This window comes from Macaca nemestrina, chromosome 1, assembly GCF_043159975.1.
Source record: "Macaca nemestrina isolate mMacNem1 chromosome 1, mMacNem.hap1, whole genome shotgun sequence".
In the NCBI taxonomy this organism is placed as follows: Eukaryota; Metazoa; Chordata; class Mammalia; order Primates; family Cercopithecidae; genus Macaca; species Macaca nemestrina.
Genome location: NC_092125.1, coordinates 50,440,900 through 50,466,171, shown reverse-complemented (window position 1 = coordinate 50,466,171; position 25,272 = coordinate 50,440,900). Strand labels below are relative to the sequence as shown.

At 37.7% G+C, this 25,272-nt stretch overlaps 1 long non-coding RNA gene across 3 annotated transcripts in view; it reads left to right on the top strand.

Annotated features, from left to right (window-relative positions):
• LOC105484626 (uncharacterized) overlaps positions 1-25,272 on the top strand; it is a 540,758-nt gene that overhangs the window by 215,540 nt on the left and 299,946 nt on the right. For all 3 annotated transcript variants that reach the window (XR_011612173.1, XR_011612172.1, XR_011612174.1), the window contains exons 6-8: positions 985-1,165; positions 6,080-6,135; positions 10,045-10,167. This is a non-coding gene — a long non-coding RNA (uncharacterized lncRNA). The remainder of the gene's footprint in view (positions 1-984; positions 1,166-6,079; positions 6,136-10,044; positions 10,168-25,272) is intronic.

The following is a 25,272-nucleotide window of genomic DNA, read 5'->3' as shown; positions in this document are numbered from 1 at the left end:
TCTAGGAAAAAGAACACTTCATATAGTCTTAGTGTTATCTTTTTTTAAAAAAAGAAAAATTAATGGACTTCATTTTTAGGGAAGTTTTAGGTTTACGGTAAAATTGAGTGGAAAGTACAGAGTTCCCACATACTCCCCACCTTTCACCTTGCCTCCAGCTCCACCACCAGCACCATCCCTCATTAGTGGGAAATATTTGTTACAATTGATGAACCTACAGCGACACAGCATTATCATCTAAAATCTATAGTTTACATTAGAGTTCACTCCTGATGCTGTACATTCCATGAGTTTGACAAATGTATCATGATATGTATCCATCATTATAGTACCATACAAAATACTTTTCCTTCCCTAAAAATCCCAGTGCTATATTTTAAAATACCTAGGAGATTGGTTCAGTAAGACATTTCAGATTATGGCTGTTGATATTGATAGGAAAAATAAGGAAAATTTTAATCTTTGCTGAACTGATTTGAATTGAAACATTTGGTTTCAATTACTCCAATTAATTGAATACTAATAGGGAGTGCTTTGCTTAAGCCTGATGTTTTTCAAACTTTTAAAATGTTGCTAAAATCTTGTTGTGGATATTAGAGTTGCAAGACAAGGGGTAATGATGAATGTAATATTCTACTTTAAAATAAAAATGTATTTATACTGGAAAAGTCAGTGACATGGAAAGGTAGCTTGATCCATTGAAACAAAATGTTTTGATTCAGCAAACTTTAATTGCATCCCTACAGTGTATCACACATAAGGTACTGCAGATACAAAGATGAATGAATCTCTGTCTTAAGGGGTCCACTGTGTAGTAGGGCTGACAAATATTTGTGAAAGGTGCCATCAGAGAGGAATGTACAGAGGAAAAAACACAGAGGAGTAATTAGCTCTGGAAGTATGGGAAGGGAAGTCAAGTACTGCTGTCTTTACTATAAAATCAACATGTATCTATTCTTTGCTTGTTTCTGCATTTATATTTAGTATCCCTTGGAAAGTTCAAATGGCTGCAATGGTCTAGCAAGAGACCAGTTTTATGTTGAAGGATCATGGGAAAATGGATCCCATATGTACTCACAAAGCTTTGCAAACTTTCACAAGGACACTGAATGACTTTGTTGAATTAGCATAACCACTCAGATCTTCCTGTCTTCAAGGTTTATAGGTAAGAGTACTAAAAGTGTTTCAGCTAAATTTCATAGAGTTTATTTGAAAATTTGAAAAAGTTGCAACGAAAGTGAGTTTAGAAGGATTTTTCTCTATGCGTGTATAGAGGGTTGGTGAAAACTTTATATCATGTATGAATGAAAAGATTAAACATTTTAGACTTGCTTATGATTTTGTTATGAAGAAATATGGGTTTTAATAAGAGCAAATATCTGAAACACACTGAACTTCAATGATCTCAGTAAGTGCAACTGAGCAAGATAAGAATCTAGTTTCTTTTTCTCACTCTGCTCTAGTCTTTCAGTCAACATTGACTGCCTCCTTTCTATAATATGAGAATTTACAAGAAAATAGAATGTGGGACCTTCAGTGAACTGAGCTTATGTGATTCAATAAGCCTCATTCACCCTAAATCTAATTTTACCAGTTAAGTTCTCGATAATAGGCCCATGTTCCAAGACATTCTTGAAAGCACTGAGGAAATCTTTGGATAATATTATCTCTGGTATATTTATTCCACATTGGATTTATTTTCATTTAATGTCACACTATCACTTATAATCCTTTCAACAAGAGAGAGTAGTTATGTCTGACTCTAGACCATGCTTTGCAAATAAAATTTCCTAAGTACGGAAGCAGGTGCCTTATTCCCAAACCCAAAATAAATGGAGAACTATGCTAAATGAACGCTGACACATTATTTGGAGTGGGGATAGAATGTTCTATTACATAACAATGACATAAATGCAAAAAAATAATGGAAGTGCTCAAATATCTGCATGTAGAGGATTTGTAATGGAAGGTGATAATAGTTTGGATCTATGTTCTCTCTAAATTTCATGTTGAACTGTAATTCCCAGTGTTTGAGATGGGGCCTGGTGGGAGGTGATTGGATCCTGGGGGAGAATCCCTCATAGCTTGGTGCTGTCTTCACAATGGTGAATAAGTTCCCTCGAGATCTGATTGTTTAAAAGAGTGTGGCCCTGTCCCCCACAATTATCTCTCTTGCTCCCATTCCTGCCATGTGAGACACCTGTTCCCCCTTCATCTTCTGCCATGATTGGAAACTTCCTGAGGCCTCCCCAGAAGCAGATGCTAGCTCTATGCTTCCTGTACAAGCTACAGAACCATGAGCCAATGAAACCACTTTTCTTTACATAAATTACTTAGTCTTAGGTATTTCTTTATAGCAATGCAAGAATGGCCTAGTACAGAAAATTGGTACTGAGGAGGGGGGAACTGCTATAAAGTTACTTGAAAATGTGGAAGCAGCTTTGGAACTGGGTAACAAGCAGAGGTTGGAAGAGTATGGAGAGCTCAGAAGAAGACAAGAAGATGATGGAAAGTTTGGAATTTATTAGAGACTGGTTAAATGGTCATGATCAAAATGCTGATAGTGATATAGACAATAAAGTCCAGGCTGAGGAGGTCTCACATGGCAATGAGGATCTTATTGGGAACTGGAGTGAAGGTCATGCATGTTATGCCTTAGCAAAGAGCCTGGTTGCAGTGTGCCCCTGCCCTAGGGACCTGTGGTAGTTTGAACTTCAGATTGATGATTTAGAGTATCTGGCAGAAGAAATTTCTAAGCAGCAAAGTGTTCAAGATGGGACCTGGCTGCTTCTAACAACCTACACTTATATGTAAAAGCAAAGAAATGACTTAAAGTTGGAAGTTCTATTTAAAAGGGAAGCAGAGAAAAAAAGGTTGGAAAATTTCCAGCCTAGCCATGTGACAGAGAATGAAGAAGCTTTTGGGGGAGAGGAATTCAAGCAGGCTGTGGAGCAACCACTTACTAGAGATACTTGGAAAAGGGAGCCAAGTGCTAATATCCCAGACAATGAGAGAAAGGCCTCAAAGGCATTTCGAGGCCTTCAGGGCAGTCCCTCCCATCACAGGCCTAGAGGCCTAGGAGAATGGTTTTGTGAGCTTGGCCCAGGGCTCCACTGCTAGGTACAGCCTCAGGACACTGCTATCTGCGTCCTGGTAGCTCTGGCTCCAGTCTCAGCTCAAAGGGTCTCAGATACAGCTGGGACTGCTGCCTCAGAAGATGCAAGCTATAAAACTTGGCAGCTTCCATGTGTTGTTAAGCTTGTAGGTACACAGAGTGCAAGAGTGAATGAGGCTTGGCAGCCTCCACCTAGATTTCAGAGGATGTGCAAGAAAGCCTGAGTAGCCAGGCAGAAGCCTGCTTCAGGGGCAGAGTCCTCACAGAGAACCTCTACTAGGGCAGTGTGGAGAGAAAATGTGGCTTTGGAGCCCCCACACAGAGTCCCCATTGGGGCACTGACTGGTGGAGCTGTGAGGAGGGGTCCACCATCCTCCAGATCCCAGAATGGTAGAGCCACTGGCAGCTTGTACCTTGTGCCTGGAAAAGCCACAGGCTCTCAGTTCCAACGTTTGTACGGTGCAGCTACTTGGACTGCACCATACAAATCCACAGGGCATTGGGAGTCTACCCCTTGCTCCATTGTGCCTTCCGTGTGGGACATGGAGTCAAAGGAGATAATTTTGGAGCTTTAAGATTGAAAGACTGCCCTGCTGGATTCTAGACTTTCATGGAGCATGTAGCCCCCCTTTTTTTTGTCTGATTTTTCCCTTTTGGAATGAGAATTTTTACCTAATGCTTGTACCCCCATTGTGTCTTAGAAGTAAGTAACTTATTTTTTATTTTATAGGCTCATAGGGAGAAGGGACTTGCCTTGTCTCGGATGAGACTTTGGACTTTGAATTTCTGAGTTAATGCTGAAATGAGTTAAGACTTTGGGGGACTGTTGGGAAGGCATGATTGTATTTTGCAATGTGAGAAGAAACTGAGGTTTGAGGGGCAAGGGGCAGAATTGATATAGTTTGGATATGTGTCCCCTCTAAATCTCTTGTTGAATTGTAATCTCCAATGTTGAAGGTGGGACCTGGTAGGAGGTGATTGGCTCATGGGAGAGGATCTTCATGATGGTGAGTGAGTTCTCTCGAGATCTGGTTGTTTAAAAGAGTGCAGCACCTCTCTCCCCACAACTCTCTCTCTCTTGCCCTCCTCCTACCATGTGAGACACTTGCTCCCCCTTCACCTCCTGCCATGACTGGAAGCTTCCTGAGGCCTACCCAGAAGCAGATGCCAGTGCTATGCTTCCTGGATAGCCTGCAGAACCATGAGCCAATTAAGTTTCTTTTTAAAAAATTAAATTACTCAGTACCAGATATTTCTTTATAGCAATGCAAGAATGGCCTAATACAGAGGCATATTTTAAATGTTAGAGAGCAACTTCAATAAATGACTGTTAACTTTCCCAGTTTCTAATAACAGTATTCCAGTGATTTCATTTGCTTTTGCTCTTACAAAACACTGAGATGGCTAACAATGGAGACGTATTTGCTTTGCTTTTCCTCATTAATTATATAAATTTCTTAGAAAAATCTCTCAAGGTTTCCTGACATGTCTGTTCTTTCCAAAACTATGCCAGTTATTGCTCACAAATACATTAACTCCACTTTCTTCATGTCCTTTCTAATGCTTTGTTTTTATGTCCATTTACATATATGTATATATATAAAGTATATACATTTATATAATATGTGTATATAATATATACCTATACATTTTATTATTATTATTTTACTAAATATTGGTGTCAGACTTGCTGGACATTTGTTTCTAGTAATAATCTTCCTACTTGAGAAAGTAGCTTTAAGTCAACAGATAGTGGCCATGCTTAGCAGTATTCTACTATTATTGTGAGTACAAGTGGTCTGCAGTGTTCCACTGTTTTCTGTGCCTGTTCTGTATTTTTTATTAACCTTTATCTGCCATCTTATTTTTCTTGTATTTTAAAAAATAAATGAAAGGCTTCGAGTCTGTTGAATCCCAGTGACATGTTCATCTTGCTGCTTAGAAATCTCACATTTCAAAGGACTGTGAGTCAATTCTCACAGCGATACCTTTTCCTGCTGTGTGAGTTTGATCAAATCAGCTAACTTTTTTCAGTTTTCTTTGTGTAGAATTCAAAGGCAATCATCAGCAACTTGCAGCTATGGTAGTGGCATGGGAAGGTCTCCTCTTGAAATTCTACACTGATCAAAACTAGTCCCAGAGAAATTAAGATTTAGACAGAATTTGTCATAGCTAGGATGTTTTCCATTTTTCTTATGATGTTAGAGCTCTTTGCCTAGACTTCTTCCTAAAATTTAGTAAATTTGGCAATCCATCTATTCCAAATGTGGGGCCCCTCCTACCACTGCAACTCTGTATTCACTGGGCCAATCTTCCAGATTGCTTCTTTCCCTATCAATATTTACTTGTCTTGGATTTCCTTTTTTATTTAGTTAGTTGATTTCTGTAAATTCCAACCCCAATTTAATTTTCCTGCTTTTTCTTAGATGCTCATAGCTGGATATCGATCCTCCCAACTGCAGATCTCATCCAGCTCCCTCCTGTTGCGGAGGCACATTGAGTTGTCTGTTGTTTTAGATAGGATTTTCATAGTTGCAAGTGTCAGCAGCCCCATATTGACTATTAAGTAGCTTAGGTAAATAGGAAGATAACTGGAATACCCTCGGGTACCTTAAGTAATAAAAGGAAAGGTTGAACAACTAACCCCTCAAAGATCAGCTAAGACCGAACTAGGGGTAGGGGACTTAGAATGCTTGTAAATTGTGAATTTGCTGTAGACCAGAGTCAGCTACAAATTGTGGAAATGTGACTATTAGCAACTTGTGAAGCTTGTATTTTGCACTTCTAAAGGCAGCAGAATCCTGAAGTGTAAACAATTTCTTCTTATCCATGTTTTTTCCTCCTATGTGTTTTGTCTTGCCTATTTTTTTTATTGTGTTATGAAAACAGAAAACGAGGGCAATATATTTGGTAGGAACTCAAAGATAGAACAAACTCATAATCTTGTTTTATGTTTTGTTTCAGATGCAATGGAAGATCAGAAAGTATACATTTATGAACTGCCGTAAACTGAAGATCGGGTAACTTTTGTCTTCTCTTTGTAGTTAGTCACTGCAATGTTTTAAGTTCTACTTCATCTTAATTTGATGTTTTTTATTTGTGACTTTGTGGCTCATCCCCTTATTGATTCTCTTAAGACCAGGCTCTTAGTTGCAACAGGAAGATCTTAAAGTACCAAAAACAGTATATAGAAATATTAAGAGGCCTGGTTTGTGTGGGAGTTTGTTCCGTTTTTCTAGCCTGGAGTTTCTTTTCTCACATTTTGCTTAGGCAAGGTTGAGGCATCTCTGTTGCCCCATGTGAAAGAGTGAGCAGTTCAGACAAAGTGTGGCGATTAGTAATGCTTGCACTAAATGAGGGCAGGAGGTTGATGTGTGCACGAAAGCGGGGAAGTGAGGACAGAATGGGATAAGGTTGGGAAATGTCATGGTGGGGCTGAGAATGTCCAGGACAATCTCTGAAACTGATCTGTCCCTCTCCTGACTTCATTGTTCACTGTAGAACAGCCGTTGGTTGAGTCTCAACAAGACTGAAACCACTTCAGAATAAAGTAGTTGTGTCAGGAATTATGTGACCCTCTTTAATCCTGGAAATCACATTCTTTAACCTTCTAGATGGTCACATTTCATAATTTATCTTTCATATTTTTAGATGAATCATTATATACCATTCATGGAAAATTAAAAGCTGCTGAGAAGACCTAAAAATTATCAGTCCATTAGGATTTTCCCCCTTTATACAGAATTTCCCCTGATTTGGGGCGGTTTCCAAGACAGTAGAATAATACCAAAGAAAATGTCACGATTTCACTTCTCTTTTATGAGAAAATTTGTGTATTTTACACAAAAGATCACTTTGGAAGTAATCATGAAACAGATTTGAAACATTGAGTCTTTCTTTCTCTTTGTCTCTCTCTCTGCGTTTTTCTCTCTCTCTTCTTTTGGCAGAAACCATACCCACACTCAAATCAAATATCAGTTGATCTAGAGTAGGAAGGCCTGGGAAGCTGTGGATAGCTCTAAAACCATTTGATTGCACAACTGCTATGAGATGAGGGTATGACAAAGGTGTTTGTAATCTCATAGAAAGTTGAATAAAAGTACCCATGATTACACCAAATTAAAGTCTATTTTAGCCATGCCTAATCCAGTATGACACTTGATATTAACCAATGATTAAAACTATGCCCAGCACTATATAGTAAGGAGGACATTATCCAGGTTTTTTTCTTTCTCAGAAACACTGTTCAGCCTCCTCTTTCTACTTCTTTAATATGCCTTTTCTGCCAAAACCCTTGTATTTTTCTACCTGAACTATTTTTCTTCTTTCCCCTTCCTTCCTTCCCTCCCCTTCCTTCCTTCCCCTTCCTTCCCTCCCTCCCTTTCTTCCTTCTTTCCCTCCTTCCCTTCTTCCCTCCTTCCTTCCTTCTTTCCTCTTTCTCCCTCCCTCCTTCCTCTTTCTCCCTCCTTCCTTCCTTCCCCCTCCCCTCCCTCCCTTCTTTCCTTCCTTCCTTCCCCTCCCTTTCCTTCCTTCCTTCCTTCCTTCCTTCCTTCCTTCCTTCCTTCCTTCCTTCCTTCCTTCCTTCCTTCCTTCCCTCCCTCCCTCCCTCCCTTCCTCCTCCCTTCCCCTCCCTTCCTCCTTCCTTCCCTTCCCTCCCCTTCCCTTCCTTCTCTTCCCTTCCTTCTGCCACTCTCCCTCCCTCTCTTTCTTTCCTTTCCTAGACAATTTCTCTATGAAACCTTTACGTTTGTTAACAGTTTACCTTTGTGAAATTAGACAAAAAAATAGATCACCTCAGTGAGTAGTTAAACTCTTGGGGCTTCTGAGGACTGTCTCCCATGGTCAAGTACAATCTATAGTCTTTCAGTCATAATCTACAAACAAAGCAAAATTTTTCTGAACAAATGTTTCACATTATTTTAACAGATCAGAACAAGGAATGGCTTTGTTGAGACATATTTAAGGGAAATTGAAACTAAGGTTAGTTTTTATATGCTAGGAATTAGAGTTCAGTAGGAAAAAAAACTAAGGTGTTTTCAAAAATTTTTTAAAGTATATTTTTGAGCAGGGGTCATTTTTGGATATAAATTCAATACCCCAACAGGAGAGGCCTCTCCAAACTGGTTCCAGATGCTAATGTCATTGTCTATTAAGTTAATAGACTATGAAAAAATACTTATTTTTAAACATGTATTTTTGGAAGTCCTCTCAATTTTACCCAAAGTGAAAAATCAAAATTCTTCTAAAGGTCTGTGGGGCCTGACATGATTTAATTCTTGACTCCTCTGGCCTAAGCATCGTTTACTCTTCTCTGCCCTCATTCACCTCCAGTCTCACTGGCCCCCTGGCTGCTTCTCAACCTGTCGGCTCATTCTTGCCTTTGGGCTCTTGTACTGGCTATTCCTTTTGCCTGGAATATCCCCAGAAATCTACTTGGCCAGTTCCTTCACTTCCTTCACGTTTTTGGTCAGGTGTTATCTTATGAATGAGGCCTTCTGGAAACACTGTAATTAGAATTGCAATCGGCCCTCTCCTTATCCTGTTACCATCTGTCTTCATCTGCTCTCCCCCTCATTCTACTTAATAACTTCCAACCCCCTATTTAATTCAATGTATTATGTTTATGTTAGTTTTCTGCCTCTTCCCCATTACAATGAAGAATCTGTGAGGACAGGGATCTTTCTGCGTTTTGCTCAAATGTCTGGAATAGTACCTGGCCCATAGAAGGTACTAAAAAATCTTGTTGAATAAAGGGGTTAAAGGCTGGGGCTTATATTAATTTGTTCAACGATTCAACAAACATTTAGTAAATGCTTATTGTCTGCTAGTCACTCTGCTAGATAAAAGAATCCAGAAGGGAGTCTTATTTTGGAGAGAGAAAAATGAATGGAAAACAACAACAACAACAACAAAAAACATGTACTATGTACAATATAGGGTTGAACACAGGGCATTCTGGGAGGATATAAGATGGTGCGTAACCCAGTACAGGCAGGGTCATAAAGGATTCATTAATTTTATTTACTCAAAAATTAATACTTCCTATGTGCTAATTATGCTTCCAGGCACTTTAAAAGAGGGCAGGTCCGACCAGCTTGTGTTCTTTGCCCTTTGCCCTTTCCCCTACTTCCCTCTGTCTGAGCAGCCATCTTGCTACCATGTGGTTTCAAAAAGGCAAATGCCAGAAGCCAAGGCTAGCTGAACAGAAATATAGAAAGATCTGAGTTCCTGATGAAATCATGAAGTCACAGTTCCAGCTTGATTGGCTGATCTCCAGATTTCTTGTACATGAGAAAAAAAAAAGATCAGACTTTTACCACCATGACTTGACTTACCACCTTTGAGAGGTATTGTTTGGTACCCAACAGTAAAAGGACGGAAATCAGCATATCTTAAATTATCTCCACTCGTCTCTGTCCAGTTTTAGTTAGTTGGAGCATCATTTCTGGATGATTGGAATATGAAGGGTTAGAGAAGGAATATGAGTTTTAGCCTTTTTGGAGGCTAAAACTCTCATGTTCCAGATAGAGATGAGGCAATGAAAAGCCTCCCCAGTTTTTTTTAGAATTGCTTCCTCCAGCAATTGTGCATGTAGGCTTTTTTCCACAAAGTCAGCAAGGGGCAGCTGAGTGGAGTGACAGAGATTTCATTCAGCTTTTTAAGGCAAGGCCTCTAGTCTCTTGTACAGCAAAAGCACAAAGCCGTTATCCTACACAGAAGGCTCTTTGTGTGTTCGGGACTATTTTATTGTATTTATTTTTAGAGACAGGATCTGGCCCTGTCACTCAGACTGGAGTGCAGTGGCATGATCACAGCTCACTATAGCCTTGCACTCCTGGGCTCAAGGGATCCTCCTGCCTCAGTCTTCTGAGTAGCTAGGATTACAGGCACGTGCCACCATTCCTTGTTAATTTTTCTTTTTTTTGTAGACTTGTGTAGATACGGTTTTGATTGTTGCCCAGGCTGATCTTGAACTCCTGGCCATAAGTGATCCTCCTGCTTCCTTCATCTCCCGAAGTTCTGGGACTACAGGCATGAGCAACCACACCAAGGTAGGACTAGTCTAGATTCTAGTACAACATCAACCCATGTACCCCACAAAGGCTCTGCTGATATCTATTTTCCCCTGTAGAGTTTCATCTGCATAGTCTAAAACCCCACTCTCTGCCTATGCCTGAATGTGGCTAATGTTTCCAGAAAAGAAAATGTCAGTGATCTAAGCCCACCTATGAAGGGATCTTCCCTTTTTGAATTTTAATTCAGCTAATTTGCTTTGCTTCTCTAGCTGTCTGATGTCCTCAACAATATGACATTTTGGTAATTACTTTGTTTTAATTTTCCAAGTCCTACCACTTCCTCTTATATCCTTATCAGAGACAGTATTCTGAACTCATAGATTTAGTGAAAGTTTGGATATATTCTGGGATTCTAAACTGAAGTGATTTTCTCTTGAGCCCCTGGAAGAAGAATATGCAGGCAGCACTCTGTTGTAGCTCTGACAGGCAATAGTGCCTTTACAATTATACTGTTATTTTGAAAAAAGCACTGCTTACTGTTTTCATATTACTTGCAGTGTTTTTTTAAAAAATGTGAAAACAATACAGTCATGCTTAAATAGAACAAATTTAAAAAAGAAGGCAAGCAAAGATTATAGAAAAGTCAGCCCAAGTGTCATGTTGAGCTTACCTTTCCATCCACATGCTAAGGACCCAAGTCACAAGTGTCTGGCTATTACAATTCACTTTTTTCTTATACGCCCCTACCAGATCCAGAGAAAATGGATCATATTGAGCAGTCTGACTAGGAAGATGATAGAACTTCATCTTTAGAGCAATCTTATGAGGTATGCACAATTACTCATATCTTAGATAAGGAAATGGAGGCTCAAAGGGATAAAGAAACTTACTTAAGATCATATAGCAAATACATGGTGGTTAATAGAGAACAGAGAATTTTCCTCACCCATGCTCAGGCTCTGTCTGCTTTTGTTTCTCTGAGCCGCAGTATAGCCCTGTCTTGAGAAACTGTCTTTCTTCCCTTTGCTAGTGGTCTAATCCATTGTGTCTGCTCCTAGCTCTGACTTCATCCTCCCAACTCTCTGAAGGCCTGGTTGTGCCTTCCCTCCTGCAAGGCCTTATTGGAGGAAAAAGTCTCCATTTCCCTTAGTTCCACTTTCATTTTGTACCCTTTTCCCCTTTAAAGGAAAACAAAACAAGCAAGTAGAAAAAAATCACCATTAACATTTCAAGAATAAAAGAAACCAAAATCTCCTATCTAAAGTATTTTTTTTTCATTTTTGTTGTGCGTGATAGGACATTTTATATTCCAGTAGTTAAGATTTATCTTTTAATCTATACAGTTTTAGGTTTTCGTATCTTGTGGCTCTGCCTCTAATTTTCTTTTTGATTATGACAAATGGGACACATAGATACACGCATGCTCTATCCTCTCTTTTGGAGTTTTGTCACCTCAAGTCATTCAAAACAGAAAGATGGATATCTCTAATAGGAACTATATTGATTAGAGTGCTATGATATCCTGGGTTTGTAATATAATAAAAAATGAGCCTTGATTCACTCTATAAAATAGGGAAAATATTACCTGACCTTTTTTTCCCTCAGTGATAAAATTAGGAGAAATGGTATCTGTGTGGAATTCAACTTTTAAGAGGAACATTTTATGAAAATAGCCTAAGTTGCTAGAATGTGCTATTTATGCATATGCTTATTAAATATATATTTATAAAATATTTATATATATTATTTATGTTTCAGCTTCTTTTAAAAAATAAAACCAAAACTTTCCAGAGTTAGATATACTAGTCCTTGTACATTAGTTCCGTTCTTCCTCCAACTGTGCAAAAACTCTTCATACTGCTTTATATTGAAGACGATAAAGAGAAATGCTGCCCTGTGGGTTGACCAGAAGCCAACTCAGAGAAAGAGATTTGTGTGCAGTAAGTTTCTTGGGCATGCATTTTGGGTTCAATACCTGTGGGGGACGAAGGTCAGTGAAATAGGGCAGAGAGAGAGATTGGGCTGAGCTGCAGTCACAACGAAGGCCTCAGTCACTCCTGTGGTCATCATCATACCTAGGTCTGCCCTTCAGACTTTATCCACCTTGAATCAAGGGGATTGTGCCTTTAAATCATGTGCTGACTGGTGATGGGATGCAAGCTGCCCCAACAAAGGTGCTGGGACCTTAGGAGAGGTAGGTCCCTTCAGCTGTGCTTAGCTAAGAGGTGTTGGTTGGCAACACTTTCAGCCACCGGGGAATGAATGCTGCAGTCCTGAAGCGGGGGAATCTGGGTGGCACAGCAGAGCAATCACTACGATTAAGACATTAATCAACAGTGCAGATTACATTCTTCATTATGTTTATATTTATATTTATTAGATGACTCATGAAATTGTCTTTTTTTTTTTTTTTTGAGGTGGAGTCTCGCTCTGTCACCCAGGCTGGAGTGCAATGCCATGATCTCGGCTCACTGCAACCTCCGCCTCCTGGGTTCAAGCGATTCTCCTGTCTCAGCCTCCTGAGTAGGTGGGATTACAGGCATGCTATCAAGCCTGGCTGATATTCTTTTGTATTTTTAGTAGAGACGGGGTTTCACCATGTTGATTAGGCTGGTCTCAAACTCCTGACATTGTGATCCGCCTGCCTTGGCCTCCCAAAGTGCTGGGATTACAGGCGTGAGCCACTGTGCCCAGCCGGAATTGCCAGTTTTATAGTAAAAATTTGTTGAATATTGACAATTTATATGGTACACAATCTAATTATGTAATTTATTTTCAGGAGTTTGTGTGAAAGCATACAGCAATAGAAAAATAATTAGTGGGTATAGAGTGTAGGAGCAGATAGAATAGTTGGTTTTACCAGTTTCTATTGATGCTTCTATAGAGCAGTCTATATTTCCAAAAATAAATTTTATCTTTTTAAAGAAGAAGCTTTGAGTTTTCTTGATTTTATATTTTCTATTTTATTGATTTCTGCTCTGATTTTTATTTCATTTTTTCTGCTAACTTTAGGTTTTATTTGCTTTTCTTTTTCTGCTTTCTTGAGGTGAAAGTTGAGATAATTGAATTAAGACATTTCTTATTTTCTAGCACAGATGTTTAGTGCTATGAATTCCCTTTTAAGTACTACTTAAGCAGCATCCCATAAATTTTGATATGTTGTGTTTTCATTTTTACTCAGTTCAAAATACACCTTAACTTCTTTTTGATTTCTTCGACCAATAGATTATTTAGTAATGTGTTATTTAGTTTCCAAATATTTGGAGTTTTTTCAAAGATCTTTTTGTTTCTGAGTTTTAATTTAATCCTATTATGCTTTGAGAACATACTGTGTATGGCTTGGATCTTAATACGTTTAAAATGTATTGAGACACTTTATGGCCCAAAATATGTTCTATTTTCATAAATGATCTATGTGCACTTGGAAGGAGTGTGCAGGCCTATCTTGTCTAATTGCACTTCACTTTATTCCACTTCATAGACAGTGTCGTTTTTACAAACTGAAGGTTTGTGGCAACCCTGCATTAAGCAAGTGTATCTGCACCTTTTTCAAACTGCATGTGTTTACTTCATGTCTCTGTGTCCTGTTTCAGTAATGCTCAAAATATTTTAACATTTTCATTATTATTATATCTGTTATGGTGATCTGTGACCAGTGATGTTTGATTTTACCATCATCATTGTTTTGGAATGCTACTAACCTCACCCACATCAGATAGTGAACTTAATTGATAAATGCTGTTTGTGTTCTGGCTGCTGTACTGCTGGCCATTCCCCCTCTCTCTCTCTCTCTCTCTCTCTCTCTCTCTCTCTCTCTCTGTCTCTCTCTCTCTCTCCAGGTCTTCCTATTCCTGATACAAAACAGTGTTAAAATTAGGCCAGTTAATAACCTCAAAATGGTCTCTAAATATTCAACTGAAAGGAAGAGTCACATGAGTCTCACCTTAAATTAAAAGCTAGAAACGACTGGGCTTAGTGAGGAAGGAATCATAAGATGCAGCAATTCAGTCATATTTTCAGGCTCCAATTCTATTTCTAGTTCTCTTGCTATTTGCACCACATCCGCAGTGACTCAACTTCTTCCAAATGCCTGTTATTACTGATCTTTTGACCTCCTCTCATGAATCACAAATGTTCTCAATGGCATCTGGAATGGTGAATCCTTTCCACAAGGTTTTCAATTTACTTTGCTCAGATCCACCAGAGGAATCACTGTCTGCGATCCAGAGGAATCACTTTCAGCTGAGATAAGCTGAAAGCTAGGCCTCTTGCACCAGTGAGTTAAGTTATAAATGCAAAGAAAAAGTTCTTGAAGGAAATTAAAAGTGCTACTCCCGTAAACACACAAATGATAAGAAGGCAAACCAGCCTCATTGCTGATGTGGAGAAAGTTTTGGTGGCCTGGAGAGAAGATCAAAGCAGCCACATTTCTTTAAACCAAAGCCTAATCAAGATCAAAGCCCTAACTCTTCAAATCTATGAAGGCCGAGAGGTGCAGCTACAGAGGAAAAGTTGGAACCTAGCAGAGGTTGGTTCATGATGTTTAAGGAAAGAAGCCATTTCTATAACAGAAAAGTGCAAGGTGAAGCAGCAAGTGCTAGTGTAAAACCTTCAGCAAGCTATCTAAAGGATCTAGTGAAGATCATCTAGGAGAATGGCTACACTAAATAATAGGTATTCAGTGTAGACAGAACAGCCTCATATTGGAAGAAGATGCCATCTAGGACTTTCCTACCTCAAGAGGGTAAGTCAATGCCTGGCTTCAAAGCTTCAAAGGACAGGCTGACTCTTTTGTCAGGGACTAATGCAGATGGTGACTAAGTTAAAGCCAATGCTCATTTACCATTTTGAAAACCCTAGGGCTCTTAAGAATTATACTAAATGTACTCTGACTGTGCTCTAGAAATGGAACAACAAAGCCTGGATGACAGTTCATCTGTTTACAGCTTGGCTTACTGAATAATTTAAGCCAACCATTGAGACCTAGTGCTCAGAAAAAAGATTGTTATCAAAATATTACTGCTGCTTCACGACTTACCTAGTCACCCAAGAGCTCTAGTGGAGGTGAACAAAGAGATTAATGTTGTTTACATGCCTGCTAACACAACATTTAGTCTATACCCCATGGATCAAGGAGTAATTCCAACTTTCAAGTCTTATTATTTAAGAAATATATTTCACAGGACTATAGCTGCCAGAGATAGTGATTCCTCTGGTGGATCTGGACAAAGTAAATTGAAAACCTTGTGGGAAGGTTTCACCATTGTAGATGCCATTAAGAACATTTGTGATTCATAAGAGGAGGTTAAAATATCAGTAATAACAGGATTTTGGAAGAAGTTGAGTCACTGCAGAGCTGGTGGAAATTCCAAGAGAACTAGAAATAGAATTGGAGCCTGAAGATGTGACTGAATTGCTCCATCTCATGATAAAACTTGAATGAACAAGGAGTTGCTTCTTATGGATGAGCAAAGAAAGTGGTTTCTTGAGATAGAATCTACTCCTAGTGAAGATGTTGTGAACGCTGCTGAAATAACAACAAAGGATTTAGAATATAACATAAACTTAGTTGATAAAGCAGGAGCAGAATTTGAGATGACTGATTTTACTTGCAAAAGAAATTCTACAGTGATAAAATGCTATCAAACAGCATCATGTGCTACAAGGAAATCTTTCATGAAAGGAAGAGTCAATCTGCAGCAAACTTCACTTTTGTCTTATTTTAAGAAATTACTGCAGCCACCTCAACCTTTAGTAACCACCACTCTGATCAGCCAGCAGTCATCAACATCAAGGCAGGACACTCCACCAGCAAAAAGATGATGACTCATCATTTGAAGGCTCAAATGATTGCTAGCATTTTTTAGCAATAAAGTCTTTAAATCAGAGTATGTACATTGCTTTTTAGATATAATGCCATCACACAGTTAATAGGGTCCAATACAGTATAAACTTTTGCAATGCACTGGAAAACAACAAATTTCGTGAGACTCTTTTTATTGGGAAACAATCTTTATTGTGATATTCTGGTACTGAACCTGCAATATCTCCGTGGCATGCATGTATAGCTACTGTTGTTACATGGAATGTTCTATAAATGACAACTCCAGTTAGTTGATAATGTTAAGTCTTGTATGTTTTACTAATTAATTATTTAATTACTCATCCAATTACTTAGAGAAGATATTGAAATTTCCAACTATAATTGTAAATTTGTATCTTACAGTTTTATCAGTTTTTGCCTCCTTTATCTTGAAGCTCTCTTATTAGTTGCATACACATTTTAATTTTAGTCCCTTTGGATGAAATTATCTCTATCATTGTGAAATGACCTTCTTCATCCCTGTAATATTCTCTGCTCCGAAATCTGCTTTGCCTGACATTAATATAGCCAGAGCTGTTTTCTTTAGATTGGTATTAACATGATATTTTTTCCTGTATCATCTTATTTTTACCTGTTGTATGTATTTATGTTTAAAATGTGTTTCTTGCAGGCCTTACGTAGTTGGACCTAGCTTTTTAGTACAATCCAATGAGCTCTGCTTTTTATCTGGGGTGCTTAGATCATTTATATTTAATTTAGTTATTAATATGGTTGTAGTGAAATCTACTATCTTGCTATTTGTTTTCTATTTGTCTCATCTGTCTTTTGTTCTCTTTTTCTGGCTTATTTTGGATTAATTCTGCCTTTTTTATGATTTCAATATCACTTCTTTTGTTGACTTCTTAGCTGTAATTCTTTTTTTAAAAAAAATAGTGTTGACTTTAGGGTTTATGGTTAATGTCTTTAACATATGAGAGTCTACCTTCAAGTGATATTATGTCACTTTATGGTCTTATACTTTTAATCAAATTTACAAATTATTTTTACCAATTATTTCTTCAATATTCTTCCTGTTGCCTCCCCCTTTCTCTCCTTTAGAGACTTCAATCACATACATATTTGGTTGCTTAAAGTTACTCTACAGATCACTGCTAGTTGGTTTTTTAAAAATTTTTCTTTCTTCCCTCCCTCCCTCCCTCCTTCGCTTCCTCCCTCCTTTCTCTCTCTCTCTTTTTCTCTTTCTTTCTTTCTTTCTTTCTTTCTTTCTTTCTTTCTTTCTTTCTTTCTTTCTTTCTTTCTTTCTTTCTTTCTTTCTTTCTTTTCTTTTTCTTTCTTTCTTTTCTTTCTTTCTTTCTTCCTTTTCTTTTTCTTTTTTTCTTTCTTTCTTTCTCTCTCTCTCTCTCTCTCTCTGTGTCTCTTTCTTTCTTTCTTTCCTTCTTTCTTTCTTTCTTTTGAGTGATTTTTTTTCCCTCTGTGTTCCATTTGGGTGGTTTCTTTTGCTATGTCTTCAAGTTCTGTAACATTTTCTTCTGCAGTGTTCAATATGATATTTATCTTATCCAGTGCATTTTTTATTTTAGACATTGCAGTTTTCATCTTTAGAAGTTTGATTGTGTCTTTTTATACCTTCCATTACTTTACTTAACGTGCTCAATCTGTTTTTCTAACTTCTTGAGCATATGAGATGTAGTTATGATAACTGTTTTAATATTCTTATCTACTAATTACATTATCTGTATTATTTCTTCAGAGGTTTCAGTTGATTGATTATGCTCTTCATTACAGGTTGTATGTCCTAGGCTTCTTCGCATACCTGACAATTTTTGATTGAATGGCAGAAATTGTGTATTTTACCTTTTCAAATACTAGGTACTTTGCATTCCTATAAATATTCTTGTCCTTATTTCTGAGATAAGATTCAGTTACTAGAAAATATTTTAATTTTTTCAAATCAAGTTTTGTGAAGTGGGATCAATGCAATATTTTGTCAAAGGTTAATTTTCCTTAACCTTTGACAAAGGCAAAGCCTCACTAAGTACTAAGAAGTACTCTCCCTAATACTTTATAAATTTTAGGTTTTTCATTCTGGCTTTTGGGACTAATCCCATCCCTGTGTGATGTCTAAGCATTGTTCCTTCTGATTCTTTCTAGTCATTTTTTCTTTGGCCCCTAGTAGTTTTATTACAAATAAATGCTAATCAGTATTCAACTGAATGCTGAAGTGGAACCCTGTACAAACTCTACAGTCATTTATCTCTGTGCATGTTCTTTTCTCATACTTTTCCTTGTGGATTCTATCTGCTTTAGTCTCCTTGAACTCCCAGCTTTGCGTCTTCAACTTACAGAAACTGCTGGACTCTCCCTGGGTTTCTTTACCCAATGCAGTAGGCTAGACACTTTCTCCAGGCAGTAAATTGTGTAATCATAGGCTCACTTTGGTTGTTTCCTAACTCACAGGGATCACTTTTCTTTATTATCTAAAATCTTGTGAGTCCTGGAAAGTAAGTCTTTGAAAAGAGAAATCTTCTGCTTGATGACAGGCTTACATTCAGTGACCATAATTTTTGTGCCATTTTTATGTTGATATAATTATTTCCTAGCCATAAGTTTTTCCTGCATTGATATTACATGTTGACATCTCATTCATATCAAAATTCATTCTTCATATTTGTGTTTATTTGACTATAAATTGACTTGCAGAGCACTAGTATGCTGACCTTATTGCATTTATTCATGAATATAATATAATGATTGCATAGATTATCAAATAGTTTTGATTTGTAGGTTTAAAGTTACAGTATTAGACTTTGTCTTTATAGTGATGGCATTTGAGGCTGAAAAGAAGTAATTGAAATAAACAGATTGGCTCATAGCTGGTCAACCATCTAGACTAGCGTCAACTAATGCGTCACTGTCAGAGCAAGAGACAGCTCTTGGGAGCATGACTTCCAACCACTTGTCCTAACCTCTAGACCACACTTTCCATCATTCAAAACCCTAAAAATGATTAAGGAAGTACTACTTGCTTTGTTAGCATACTTATGTCAAATAATAACTTTCAAGTTTGGTTGTGTCACAGACAGATCTAGAAATTCATTAATATTTTTAACATATACCAACCAGTTTCTCCTTCTTATCATGGTTGGAAATAACCCATTATATTTTGCAGTGGTTTGACCAATTAAAAAGAAAAGAATCTTATTGTAGTACAGGTGTCTGAAAAGAAAAATCACTTTCAAGAGACTGATTTAATATAGTGACCCTTCGAGGGGTGATCTAGGAGGAATAAACTATGTGAAATAAAGTGATCTAGAACAGGCTGATTATCAGGAGACTTCATGCTACGCTCATGCAGGCACAACTCTCTGTGTCAATTTTTCATTTGTCATACCTGCCAGCGATTAAAATCACCCTGGGAAGCACTCATGGCCAATGTTTTCCTTCAGACTTGCTGTAGAAGCTTTTTTTTTTTTTTTTTTTTTTTTTTTTTGAGACAAAGTCTCACTTTGTTGCCCAGGTTGGAGTGCAGTGGCACAATCTTGGCTCACTGCAACCTCCACCTCCCAGGTTCAAGCGATTCTCCTGCCTCAGCCTCCAGAGTAGCTGGGACTACCAGAGTGCACCACCACGCCCAGCTATTTTTTTTTTTTTTTTTTTGTATTTTTAGTAGAGATGGGGTTTCACCATATTGGTCAGGATGGTCTCGATCTCCTGACCTTGTGATCCGCCTGCCTCAACCTCCCAAAGTGCTGGGATTACAGGCCTGAGCCACCACGCCCGGTCCTGGTGTAGAAGCATTTTTACACTATTGATAAAAGTGATGATCATAGCTAATAATAAATATGATAAGATAACAAATACAAAACCATCTTAGATGTTTTAGATTACTTGGTCTAATCTTTACCATAATTCTTTGAGACAAATTTCACTATCCCCATTTAACAAATTTGACAACTGAGTTTAAAAGAGATAAACTTTTCTAACTAAAAGTGTCGAAACTTGCAATAGAACTTAAGTCCGACTTCAAATTCATGCTTGTTTCATTGTTTTAAGCTGCTTCTCAAAGTTGCTGCTTTATATGACTAAAGCTATCATTACTTCAAGGTGCCATTTCTTCTAAGTGTATTGAGCATATTGCACCTAGAAGACCTCCTTTCCACACAGAGAGAAACTTTCTCATTCAAATCAAGTTATTCCCCTGTTTAGGTAGTCATGAGAGTTACCCTTGTGGCTTCTTTTTTGCATTTGTGTCTTTCCCAAGTTGAAATCTGATTTGGAACTTCTCTCACCTGTATGGAGTCCATAGCTCATAATCAAAGTTCTTTCCTGGTAAATTATCTTCCCGGGCTATACATTTTTTGTTTGTTTGTTTTGTTTCATTATTTCTCCCTCCATCAACTTAATGAATTGCTTTCTTTCCCTAGGCAGTTCTTCTCACAGAAATTTTTGTCAGTGTATGAAGAATGTAGCTTTTAACAGCATATTAAGGCCTTTATCTCATTTTCAAGTATGATTCGGAAGGTAGCCTTTTCAGTTTGAAATCAGAATGACAATGTATCATCCCATGAGATTTTTGGGACTTGGCTTGTGAGTTGAATGCCTCATTGAATATCCCTGTTCAAAAATCACTCTATTGTTAGGATTTCAAAGTTTTCTATTATACGATTATTTCAAGTGTATTTTGTAAATTTTGGTGTGGAGAGTTGGGTAATAGTTTACAGAATTATGTAAGGGTTTTTCCAGTTAAAATGTTTCAAGATCACTTAGTAGGACAACATTTTGTGCCAAAGGGAAAAACATGAAAAGAGACTTTGAAGGCAATAAGCTGGGTGAGAAGTTATGAGACTGACTTTAATAATATAATTCCAAGGCAGTTTATAAGAACCCTACATACCATGGGGATTTCCATTAGAAAAATGCTAAAATTTACTTCTGTGAAATCTAGGGGCTTTCTGATGTTCAACTGTCACATATGTGGACTGAAAAATTAAATCTTGTTTCATAAGCATCCTGTGTCAGTTTCTTTGCAGTGCAGGAAATTGGTTCAGAAAAGATAAGAAAGATATACAAAATAGCTATGCAGGATGCCCTGCATACCAGTTCATACCAATGTGGCCATTTCCAGGAATCAATGGTTGATTATTTTTCACGTGATATACTTAAAACACAGTGATGGGAGGATATCCACATTCAGTCAAGTTCTCAAGCATGTTTGCCAACACGGTCATATGTTCTTGTATTTATTATTAATGCTGACAGGTGGGCCCAGGCAACTGGCCATATAGTCATGAGATAGGTATTATTAATTTAGAATGAAATGTCTAGCCTCAGAGATTTTTAAGAATTTCAGTTCACAAATCTAATGAAAGATACATGTATTAAGAATTCACTGTATGCTATCTTTTCTGTGTATTCATCAATCCTCACAATGACCATAGGAGGAAGGAACTGCTTAATTAACTCCATTTGACAGATGAGGCAACTATAGGTTTGAGAGGTTAAGTAATTTGCCTGAGTTTACACAATTAACAAGTTTTAGGGCTAGGATTAGTATCAGAATTTATATAAAATCATCAACAAATTGATGGCTAGGGATAGCAATAATTTCCACAACTAGAATTCTTTTTTTTCACTTTATTTTATTTATTTATTTATTTATTTATTTATTTATTTATTTATTTATTTTTACCCATAAGAGTAAAACCATAGAAACATCTGCCCCCTACCATATATGCTTGAGTAAAAGTGATAGAAAATGTTTTATTTTATTATTTATTTATTTATTTTGAGACGGAGCCTTGCTCTGTTGCCCAGGCTGGAGTGCAATGGCACGATCTCGACTCACTGCAACCTCGGCCTCCTGGGTTCAAGAGATTCTCCTGCCTCAGCTTCCCGAGTAGCTGGGATTACTGGCGCCTGCGACTGCACCTGGCTAATTTTTGTATTTTTAGTAAAGACGGAGTTTCACAGTGCTGGCTAGACTGGTCTCAAACTCCTGACCTCAGGCAATCCGCCCACCTTGCCCTCCCAAAGTGCTGGAATTACAGGCGTGAGCCACTGTGCCCGGCCTAGAAAATGTTTTAGTAACTTGGCACAGCAACTAATGTGTGGAAGAGCCTCTTATCAGTTAAAAGAGTGCCCTCAAGAATGATCAGTTGTTACTAAAAGTATTAACTGTAAATAATATAAAACCTCTGTTGGGCATTTCCCTTAACTATTTGAAACATCTACACTACGTGCATGCCAAAGCACTGGTTTTGAGTCAATGAAAAAAACCCTGCTGGAGAAGTGGTGGTGAGTTTTTCTGGAGTACTACCCCTCTGGCCTTCCTGTCCTGTAAACTGAGATAAATTCCCCTGCAGTGAACTTCAGAGCTGTGCTTATGAGCACACGTGCATAGTAACCAACTGCTTTGTCCTCAGAGGTCAATTCTTCCCTTGAACTTCCTCAAGTGACATCTGATATGGGGGAAGTCTTCCAGTTTCTCAAATTCTCTTTAAGAGCGGTGGTGACTTAGAGTGCCCTTTCTCTTTGTGAAAGAAATGGCTCTAAAACTTTGAAAAATGCTGGCAGGAAAGCTAGTAACCACAGTTAGTCATAAACTGCATTGATATAGACAGATCCTTGCTCTTTTACTTCCATTGGAGCCTTCTCTACTCAGAGTAGAAGCCTTAGCTCAATGCTCAAACAGCCTCAAGTCAAGGAGCACACAGTTCTTGAAAAATGACACTGTGGCTGCAGACACAAGGCTGCATCCTAAGTGTATGATTAATGTTTGGGTTTCTGTCTTTTTACTGGGAGGAAATACTACTGCAAACCTTAACCTTGAAAATTCAGACTGAAAAATTCCAACATAAGTCATAGTTACAATTATTAATTAAATGAAAATTGATGTGTAAATCCCCTGCATCTCTCTGGATAACCTTTTTCTGGTGCTCTTCACTACACTGTCTCCAGTGAACTTCCTGGGTAGTTGACTAATTAAAACCTGCATTCCCTATGTATGTTAATCAGTTGCTGTGATGGTTAAAGAGATACTTTAGGACACAGTTATCACTTCTCAGCTGTATTAGCCCGTTATAATGCTGTATTAGCCCGTTATAATTGTCTAAACAATTGCTAGTGTTTTGACCTTTGCAGCTCATCTGAAAACAGATTTGGCCAGGTATGTTGGCTCATGCCTGTAATCCTCAAACTTTGGGAGGCAGAGGTGAGAGGATCGTTTGAGGCTATGAGTTTGAGATCAGCATAAGCAACGTAGTGAGATTCCTGTCTCTACAAATAATAATAATAACAACTTTAAAAAAAAACTATAAAATTTTTAAAAGTGGATTTACTTGACTGTTTATTATTAAAGTGAGTTCAAATTGAGAATTTAAGTGGAAGCTAAATTAGCATATGAATGATAAGTACTGATTAAAGGCTACTGGAGGAAGAATAAAGAATCGGGAGAAAGTGCAATTGGTTAAAGCTCTGTAGGCAAATCTCAGTTATGAAAATGGCACTGGCCTGGGTGTCCATGCTTACAGCTCAAGAAAAAGAACACGCCCTACTCTCAGAGGGCTCTCTGCCTGTCCTCACAGCAGCTTTCTGTTGGCTTAAAAGAGGCTCACAATTTCTAAGTAACTATAAGTAGGGCAGCAACAGAAGTGGGTTAGAGGTTTTTTTTTTTTTTTTTTTTTCTTTTTGCATATTTCTTTCTTTCTTTTTTCTTTTTAGTTAAAACCTTTAGTTACTAAGAAGCAACTATGAAGACTTCTGAGGAATAATGTGGCGAAGACAAAATTTTATGTAAAGACCAGTTCAAGTGAAAGGAGGAATCTGTTATTTTAACTTCTCTAGTAAATTCTTGAGGGTTGGAATGTAACTTTCATCATCTATTCAATTTAGGGCATTTGATTAGTACATTATGCACACTATTGAAAGCAATGCAGAGTTATTATTGTTTTTACTATTTACCCAGTAGAGAAAGTGCTGCAGGCTAATTGCACAATTATGTTTAAGACACAGCCGAATAAAATCAGTGCTATTAGACCAGTACAGAAAAGGGATATAACATTGAAAAGATGCAGAACTCACAATGGAGGTGTCAAGTTCAATTCCCAGAGGCTACCTTGCTTCCAGTATTCACTGACACACAATGGTCTGGTCGGTCTTTCATTATTATCGTCTTTCATTTCAGACGGAATTAAATGAGAGTAGTATTAGTACATTCTTTCATCTACTATTGTAGTTTAAATAAAAATGTTTTCAGTTAGCATGTAAAAAACTGTCCTTTGGAAAGCCTGAAGTAGTATACCTGTAATCTGTAGGAGGAAATGAAATTCAAGTTCAATTAGGGGGTGACTTTTTAAAACTTTCTATTTTGATATAATTTTAGACTTATGGAAACCTTGAAAAGACAGTACAGAGCTTTTGTATAACTTTCACTCACTCCCCTTAATTTTGACATCTTCTATAATGATTTTTGTAATTAGTAAAACTAGGAAATTAGAATTAGTTAATACTATTAACTAAACTACAGACTTTAGTCAAACTCCTCAATTTTTCTACTAGGGTTATTTTCTGGCTTACCCTTCAGATTGGCAAAATACTGAAAATATCTGATAGAACAAATGTTGATAAGGGTGTCCAGTTGGAATGTTCATACAATGGTGCCAACACTGAGGCAAATAATGTAGTAATATTGAGAACTACACTGTTCAATAGGGTAGATATTGAGCACTGGAAATGTGTTGAACTATGAGCTGGGCACGGTGGCTCACGCCTGTAATCTCAGCACTTTGGGAGGCTGAGGCGGGTGAATTGCCTGAGGTCAAGGGTTCGAGACCAGCCTGGCCAACATAGTGAGACCTTGTCTCTACTAAAAATACAAAAAATTAGCTGGGCATGGTGGCAGGCGTCTGTAATCCCAGCTACTACTACTAGGGAGGCTGAGGCAGGAGAATCGCTTGAACCCAGGAGGCGGAGGTTCCAGTGAGCCAAGATCTTGCCATTGCACTCCAGCCTGGGCAACAAGAACGAAACTCTGTCTCAACAAACAACAACAACAACAACAACACCACAACAAACAAACAAACGTGTTGAACTAAGCTGGACTGTAAGTATAAAATACACATTAATTTTCAAATAATACAAAAATGTAAGCTATCACATTGATAATTTTTATTTTGCTTATATTTTGAATATATTGTATTAAATAAAATTTATTAAACATGTATAATATATTTTTTTAACACGGGAACTAGAGAATTTAAAATTATATTTGGAGATGACATTATATTTCTGTTAGACAGCACTGGCCTTGAATGTAGAAA